Raw genomic sequence first — 9,893 nt, 5'->3', positions numbered from 1 at the left:
TTACAAGCCCCATAGTTCACTGTCATTTCTCCTGTTGCTTTGGAAAAGAGTAGAAATCATTTAATCTTCACCTTTAGCTTTGGCCTGCAATAAATACTTATTTGTAAATTATATCCAAATGAATCTTAAAATGATTTGCTTAGTATTTATCTTATTAGTATATTTTATTAAGGATTGTCTTGTGTTAATATTCACTAAACAATTCAAATATAATCACTGGTCATCTAAAATAACCCCACATATATATTTATATTTACACATATATTTTTGAAATATTTTCTGTGACCAGAATAAATCCTATATTGATTCTGTGATGACACTGGCTGCCATTGACACTGCAGGTGGCGTATTTACCACACATGCAGACACACGTACACACACACACACACACACACTTTTCCACTCCGTGGAATTGAACCAGTGTTTACTGCCACCCCCTCAATTTTACCTTGATTACTGTGTACTTCATGGAGGCCACATGGAGCTCGATGGTTAGTGCACTGGTGAGAGATTGTCCACTGTGATGGAAGGTCACTAAAAGGTTTGATCTTTGTATCAACAATTCATCTCTGCTGAGGTGTTTCTGAACGAGACGCCGAACTCCTTCTCACTTCGACGCTGCCGCAAAAAGGATGAGCGCTCGTTGACCCTTCTGCCAAAGACAAGACATGGTGACAAGCAAAGAAAACAAAGGAGGGGAAACGTGCTGCAGGATTAAAATGGAGAAAAGCTTAACAGTCATTAAAATACAGGCGTGTTTCAGTTCTTGACTATAAACCTAACCCTAGGTTATTAACCTGGGGTTAGTTACCCGAGGATTAGGGTTGGGGGTTAGGGTGCTTAACAATGCAGGGCATAGTTTATATTTATTTAACATAAATGATGAAAAGGTGCAAGTAATAGTTCAAGTGAGGTAAAATCTCAGTCTACTTTCGATATGAATTAAATATTTGAAGGGCAGTTTCTCTGTGTAACAGTGCATCTGGTATCAGGCCTGGTACGCGTGCTGGGCTGCTCTCCAGTCCCTGCTCTTCTCCCTCTGTTGCTTTTGGTCTGGTTTCATAAGTTCCAGTGGCACAAACGTGATATATGACATTTCTCAGTTGTGCGGGTCAAGAACAGTTTTATGGAGCAGTTTTTCTATTGAAAGCTCTCACACATTTTGATGAGTCCTTACATGATGTTCGGTCTTGACAGAAACCCAGAGCAGTGTATCATCTGAGTGCATCTCCTGCTTTCTGGGATGAATACATCAGCTCTGACCAGACAGGCCCTGACATTTAGTGATCTGTGATGATCACCATAAACCTTAAATCATCAAATGTCAGACTGAAGCACTTGCCAGAGTTTGCAACTGATCTGATGGACCGGGGGGGCTGAATAAAGTAAAGTTCATGGCTCATATATCAGCATTAATAGCGCTCTCTTTATACATTTATATTTTAGAAACATACGTTATTCCCATGACTTTATTTTGTATGCTTGAGAGTTACATCATTTAAATGACTTGGATCACACCACCAACCATTAGGGCGACCAAATCCTCTGTGGGAGAACTACACAGATAAATGAATTTTATTTTTGAACAAAGGGTAACAGTTTCCCAGAGGTGAGCTTCATGTGCAACACAGACTTGTCCCTCAGGCTGACATGTGTACTGGTTTCAAAGGTTGACGCCAACTAGGACACCACCTAGAGTATAAACACTGCCATGACCTCTCCAGGCCACTCATTTGGTGAATAGCTACCTGGAGGTTAAATGACTTATACTGCATATGTAATAAAAATAATAATAATAAAAACCTAGCCTACTGCTTAATGCTATTCTTCACTGGTGGTAATGTCTGTTTTCTGGTCAACAAATGGGTGGATTTCCAGGGAATTTGGTGCTGATATACAAATCACTTAAAGGACAAACCCTAAAAACTGATGATTGATTTAATTTGGTTCACCTGTTCATGTCTCATTCAGGACAAACTGTAATAATGACAAAAATTATACCCCCAAAGATGTTGTACTCACATGTAACAGTAGAAAAGGTAAAAAATAATCATCAGAATTGCAGCAATATTGTGCCAAATTATTTCCTTTATTCTCTTCCTGTCGAGACAGGGTGCCTACATTGCCCATAGTGCAAATGTGACTTCTGAGTGGTGTGTAGTAAATTACAGTCATCACAGGCCTCTTATCCGAAACAGAATTTCTCCATTTTCAGACATAGTGTTCAACGCAGCGCACACTGACCTCGGTATGGTGAGTGCAGATGGTGGACTTGAATTTTAACTTTTCATCCAAGGCCATCGTATGTTAAAATCTTTTTTTATTTTTATTTTTTAATATTTTGATTAATGTCCAACACCAACAACAACATCAACATAGGCCTACTGATCTTCACACAGTTTTGAACATGACACAGTTTGCCTGTGAAGGAGCTTGAGAAGACTCCTATTGTAAGATGTAAAGCAGGAGGTTGATACATTCACATCCTTATTAGGACTGTGTTGAAATCCTTTGATAATACACTGGCTGCCATCATCCATCACAGATGCTGCCAATATATTAAAGCTCAGTTGTCTCCGCATCATACACACTATGTCTGCTCATCAGTTACCCTGGCCTCTGCATGTAATCCCACAAGACATGTGCATTTCCTGTTTACTCACCAATAAGTGAGTTATAAAAGACTAGAAATCCATATGCACAGACACAGGTCTGTCCTCCGCTCTGCACCGCACCGATCCAGATTTAAATTATTGAAATCAGACATGAGAAAATCCAGCTGCAACATCATACAGAACAGGCAGATGATAGGACAGCGGGCCCAGCGGTGCATCCGCACGATCTGAACGACAGGGCGCCGCTGCTGCCTCAAGACTGTGGCCGGCGACTTCCTTTTGGTCATCAGTAATATTCTCTCAGCAAACTGATGCATATTGTTTGCTGCTAGGTGGAATTAAGCTTTGTGTGTGCTGGTGGGCTGTTATGGAGGGAGGGAAGGAGGGGGAGAGTGTGTGTGTGTGTGTGTGTGGTTGGGGGGGTTGGTGGGCATTTTGTGTGATATGGGCCATTGACTGCTTTTTCCATAGCTCAGGAACAATAATGAGATTTTTTTTTTCCAGAATATCAGTGCCGCCATTCAGTGCACTGATTGTGTTTATGAAATTGTGCATACATCTCTCAATGCTGGAGCAGGGGATGGGAAAGCTATTTTCAAAACATTAGCAAATTGTTTTCTGTTATTGTGCAGAGATTGATAAGAGTATGTGTTTTCTAAACACACACACACACACACACACACACACAAACAAACACACACACAAACACAAAAAAATAAAAAGCATGCTGTTGTGGTTTGGAGTTGCCGACTGCTCTTACAATCCATAAAATGGGGGAAAAAACCTACTTAAAAAACTATAAACCGTATTACCTTTCCTTTCATACTGCTATTAAGATGTAACCACAGTAAATCTAATTGTGTCCTTGCACAGGTTTAGCTGTACGTCTACCACAACAATAGCTTTTGTGGATAGTACAATGTAATTTACTATTACGCAGTTTATGTGCTCTGTGATTATTAGTATCATTTATTACTTCATTTACGCATACACGTCATGCATTTGATGTATTACTGCATTACCGAGCTGCTTATCAAATCTTTCTGGTGAGATGTAGAAATGACCTTGAGCGTGACCTTGCCTGGGAAATCTGCGGTGTATCTATCATGAGCAGATATTGAGACAAATTACCTGAGATTTCACACAAATCACCTTTTATCTGACAGAGGCCTCTGTGTGGCAGCGTTAACCAATGGAAAAGCTTTCTTTTCCGCCTCCTGACGCCACATCACACCTGAATTACAGCGAGACGTGATGTGGCTCTTTGTCTGGAGAGAACCTGCAGCCAATTCGTCGTGCTTTTATTTTGAAATTGACCACAAATCCTACAAATGCTGGATAAAAGCTGCTGAACTCATCTTCTCAAATAGAATTTCTTTTAATTTGTGTGTTTTTCTTTTTTTTGTACAGCTAATTAATGTCGCTCAAGTGGAGGTCTGAACCATGAAGACAAGAAAATTAATGTATTGTGATGGAAAATAATCAGCATGAAGATGTTGTGTATCAGCTTTGTATTACATTAAATGTTCTGCTGTAAAATATTATGAAAAATGTCAGAATGTGTTCCACTAAAACAATATTAGATTTACCAGGCCTCTGGACCTGTCAGTAGTAAACAGTCTTTCCACCTACACATGAACTAAATCATCTCTCGTTAATTTAATTGCTGTCATAATAGTTTTGGGATGCCTCTGCACAGGAAGGTCTGGAGATGTACTGAAACCTCACCGGGCTCATGTGTTTTTCCAAAGCAGACATTACAGGCTGTAAAGTGAGCTTTAAAGAACCAGGAATTTACAGCACCCGGCCCAGTAATCATTAATCTATCGGTAATGATGCTATCAACACCAATACTTCCCCCCTTTGGCATTTGCTTTGTGTTTCTGCTCTGTCCTCCAGTGATAATTGACACTCATACCTGCGTCTACAGTCTGTTGCTCGCTAGTTTGCTCTGAGGCAGCTATCGATTGTGGAGCATCAGATCCATGAAGACAGGGAACAGACAGCTGCATCCGCCGTGATCCAGGGCAAAACTGATGGCCTTTGTAAACATGCAATGCCTCATCTGGTGGATGATATGAGAGAGAAAAGAGGCGACGCAATATGAGAAATTTCACACAGCTCACGGCCTTGGCTGCTTCTCATGCTGGAGACCTCATGCAATTCACAAATAATAGAGATTATTATCAGTTTCATTTAAGGAAGATGTTTCTCTCTTTTTTTCTTCTTTTACACAAAAAATACAAAGTACTGCCTTTTTTTTAATTGTTTGATTGAATAATGTAAAAATGTGTAGATACTGCTCACACAAATCTAAACTTTACAGCTCATTAACTTAATCTATGATGCATCAAAAGGCTGTTTCTGATTCTAATGTCATCCAGACACGACCCCAGCCGAAGGTTACGTGAACTCAAGAATACTTTCTAAAAAAAAAAAAAAAAAGAATCTAATGAAGATTAGGATACAATAAAAGTCATTCTTGAAAGAAACTCAATAGCCTGACGCCACAGCACACTCCTGTTTGTTTCTTATCTCCACCTTCTCAAAAACAATCCAGGGACCAATTTCACATAGGAAGCTGTCTGCGTTCTTGGCTGCAGACTATTTGCCATTCCCAGAAGGTCATTTGGTTAATGCACATTTGAGTTTTCATGGACTCTTAACTAGTTTTTAATCAGCAATTATTAGTGAATTGGAAGGCTGTGCAGGCGCATGACTCTGTGCTGGCGGGAGAGTGCCCATCAATGTCACGTCAATTTCCATGCCAAGGGCTACATTAGGCCTGGAGTCTGGGAGGAAACAGCCACCTGAGTGCCTCATCTCCCCATCCACCGCAGTGTTCCCATCAACTATTGACTCTATTACACAGCTCTGTCAAAAAAATTTTCCGCTTCAAAAGAAGGGCAACCATTACATGGCTGTGCAGGGAGATAATTTAGTGATGCACATAAAATTAAGGGCATATCCATTGAACATTGCTCATTATTGCACTTGAATTCCTACAATGTCAGGCTTGTGTGAGGATCCTGGAAGCTTCCCAACCTTTCATTCCATTCCCATTTTCAAGGTATAAACACAGCTTGATTATTTAGGCTTATGAACTATATAAATAGCTGTCATTTTCATCTATATCTAACCTACCTGTAATTGGCAATTAAACATGCCAGCATCTCAGACTAGCTCTTAATTACCGTTAATAAATGCAGAGGGGCCCTGAGGTGTCCTCGCAGCCTGATGATAGAGGATGTGAGTTTCCTGCAGCACCACATCGCAGCATGAATATGCATGGCGAGCCAGGTATTCTTCAGCTCTCTCCTCGGCTTTCTCAGGCTGACGCACACGGAGGTGGCAGGAGTCCGCCTCTTGAACTACACACTTCTTCATTACACCTCCACAGCGGCCGCAAACCAGTCGTTGCCATGCTGCATCCTCGCAGTGGCATTTCCACACACTGGGACTTGTTTGTGTTTGCCAGGAGCTGTCACATTCAGCCTGTTAGCACCGGCCCATGGGAAATTTACACAGAGCCACTGGTATGAGGTGAAGCCGTCAAATGAGCCCGTGACATGTTGCTCTACGCACACATATCCTGTAAAGTTTAAGTGCATGTGTGTGTCAAAGTATGTGTGTGCACGTGTTGCCAGTCAAAAGTTAGCTGGGTTGGGATTGGCTCTGGATTTGAGATTTACAGGTCAAATGTCAAGATATTATAGAAGCAAAAATTCCTGTGAGCCTGCAGGAAATATAGACAAATGTAAGAAATCAACAGGTTTAAGTGAAGTGTTGGATATTAGTTATGGAACTGAAGCAGCTCTGATGGTTATATATGAAGATAATTTACAGGTGACACATTTTCTAGCCTGGCTCCATATTATTTCTCACACTATTTCAACTTTAAAACAAACTTTCATTCCACAGATTAATAACAGCTTCCTTTTCTCTGCTGTGATCTGACATTTAACTCCCATAATGACTGCTGATTGTCTCATGGTGTTCCACCAAAGACCTGAATCCTCGTATTTAAGGGCCAGTGAGTGCCGAGCTCTCTGATCATAATGGCACTTTTAATTAGCACTTAATTAAAGGCAGGTGGACTGGAAAGGTCAGCCAGTTAGGCCTGGAAGTTAAAAACACAGACACCGGCAGGATCAGCTGTTTGATGAATTTGTCTGCTAATTACAGTGACCAGGATCTGGACAAACCCCGGTCAGTTCTGCTGGAAACCACTCAGAATATCACAGACGTGTTTCAATCCTTTTGTTATTTGTATGTTTTTATATTCAAAGCCATCTCACAATCACTTTACACAGAGTAACTGAATAGTTTATATTTTCCAATTGTTGTGTCATTTCAAAAAAAATTTAACTTAACAAAGAATACACAATAAAACCATTTAAGTGACAGTACAAACACATTAGCTGTATTTATATCACGGCCTGTATGTGTGTGTGTGTTTGTGTGTTAAGTATGCACATACCTTATCACTGGAGCTCATTACACAAACATGGAATAGGCAAAAAAAAAACAAAAAAAAAACTCCACTGTGATGTGATCTAAACTTGTAGTGTCTCAGTTGTGAAAAACAGAGCTGGGAATAGTATCGATCTCAGTCTGCGTTATAGATCACCTTGTCTGAATGAGTGATGAAGCTGCTGGACTGTTAGTCTCACCTGACAAGCACCCGCATTAGAAACCCTGATCCCTGAATGTCAGTGTAACAGTAACATTATGTTTAACAGTCATAATCTATCACAGTTAACATGCACAAAAACACTTTGACTCATTACATATGTATAAGATTACACTTAAGTTGGTCAGGGCAAGGAACAGTCCAGGTAGAAAGCGGCAGTCGTAAACTGAAAATAGTAGCTTTTAGGCCAACAATCAGATCTTTGTTTTTTGGCACCTGAAATCAAATCCTCCATCTCCATCCATCAGGTAAAAGCAGAAATAATCACACTGTGACAAACACATCAAAGCCAGACCTTAATATTTTCTGATTGTGTCTCTCTACTTTTGTAATCCTGCCATGCAGCAGCCTGTTTGCTCATCTACTCATCACATCCTCAGCCGTTTACTCACTGAGCCTCAGCTAATATTGATGCTCTCCATGTGAAACTGCTGATGGAAAATAAAGCACTGGTGGGATACCGTGGCTTTTTTTTTTTTTTTTTTTTTGCCTGAAAGCGCTGCATCTTTCTCAGGCGCTGAGAGAGACCACTGAGGGGCAGCAGAATTACACGCCAGCGCTTGTTTGTTCACTGCATTCCCCGAATGCATCTTAGTAGTCAGACTCTATTAATCCTGCTGACTTAAGAGTGACCTCGAAGGATCCCGGGGCCGACATGCTGAGTGTGTGGTCGAGTGAAAATGTGCGATGAAAAAAAGAGTCTTGTTTGTACTAAACAGAAAATCCACACAACGGCCCTGCTCTGCACAGCCGAGTGTCCGGTTATGGGATGTCAGCAGAGATGCTATAAACAGTATGGGGAGTGAATGTCTCTTTGATGTGATGGTTCACTAAATAATCACACGTGTGATCTTGACATGTAGAGATAAATATATTAGAAAAAAGGAAAAATAAAAATACAGTGAAACACTGAAAACAAGTAATATAACAATTCAGTTTATTTTATTTATTTTCCAGACAGACACATCAATTTCTGGACCACAGTAGAGGATGGAAACCTTTCACAGACATTTTTTTGTCAATATTATTATTTGAAAATACAAATATAAAATTAGACTTTCCACATTTGATATGTGAGAGACCCCCATCCATTATTATTATTATCATTATTATTTTTTTTTTTAGTATATTTTACAACAGGGCTTAAGCAAGCCATATGATAACCTGAAAGATGCTTTCAGATGTCAGTCAAGTCTGTCTGTCTCTCGCCATAAAAAGTCGGTTAACATAAAAAAAAGGGGCAAGTGTTAGGAATGGGCAGACAGCAGTGAAGAGAGCTCTGTGCTCAGCCTGCAGAAACATGGAGGCACAGCAGAGCCTCACACTGCCGTCCATGCAGTCTGAAGAGCTTCCAGGCTCCCCTCTAGGCCATGCAGTCTGCTCCAAACTCGACAACACGCCAGGGGTGAACTCTCGTGTTGGTGAGCAAGCTAATCATGACGATTTGACTATAATGAACCTGGGTGTAGCTGTGTGAGGGATATTCTGTATACAGCTGAGGTCTCCAGTCTAATATTGTTCAAATGAGCAAAAAGAAAATTGCAAATATATATTCATCTATACACACATATATATATTGCAATTGTATGTATATATTACGTTAATGAGCATGGATGAGATGGCAATGGTTTGGACTGAGGGGAAAATTCACCCTAAAACGCAACAGTACAGTTGAACTTGTGCTATTTCTGTCACCTGGAAGAGCTCAGTCTACATTTGCGAACATGAACATGATCTTTGTCTGAACTAGAAACAAGAGAGGCGACGCTAGAAATGGTGGAGTTAGTGGGAGTCACTTTGCGGACTGGGAGACTAACTTTGTGGTCACTGTGACAGTATCCAGTATCTCTCGGAGATAAGGGCACATTGTCTGGTTCAAAAACCATTAGCACCACTATGAATAAGCCTCTTTCGGGTATAAATACTCAGTAACATTCAATGAGCCTTCAAAGTCAGTCTAATTCATTAGAAATGGAGCAGAGCCTGAAAACAGGCCTTTTCTGATGTCCCAGCTTTTGGGAGACAGTTGTTCATATTCAAAATGATAGACAGATGTGGATCCAAGACGACAGAAATCTCAGAAGTATGTGTGTGTAAGTATGTGGGTGTGTGTGTGTGTAAGTGTGTGTGTGCGTGGTTTCAGGGTGGGATTCTCCCACAGCGGATGGGATCAATTGTTTGGCCATTGCCTAGCACTTGCCTCAAGATTCAAGTTTAAATGGATACGGTAGTACACTACAAATGTCAACACCTTCCAGGTTGACTTTTTTTCTTTTTTGATTATTTTTTTTTCTTAAACCAAGACCCCTCCCCTCTCCCCAAATGGATACACTAGTCTACTAAGATGTGTAACATTCATCAGCTGTAAACTGCTGTCAGTTTGAGATAAAATGAAATTACAGCAACAGAGCCATGCTACCTTAAAGTCCAAGCTACAGGATCACAAAACAAGAGAATGGTCAATTCTTTCTACTGTTTTTTAGGGAAACTGAGCCAGTTTAAGCTACATTTTGTTTCCCAGGCCAAAGGGATTCATTAAAGGTCCAATTCCACCCACCAGGGACTGCAAGAGTGACAACAATATA

Source organism: Trachurus japonicus, chromosome 14 (genome assembly GCF_045865225.1).
Source record: "Trachurus japonicus isolate A0001 chromosome 14, Traja_1.0".
Classification (NCBI taxonomy): Eukaryota; Metazoa; Chordata; class Actinopteri; order Carangiformes; family Carangidae; genus Trachurus; species Trachurus japonicus.
The sequence above is the reverse complement of the archived record's forward strand: the minus strand, read 5'-3'. Positions refer to the sequence as shown.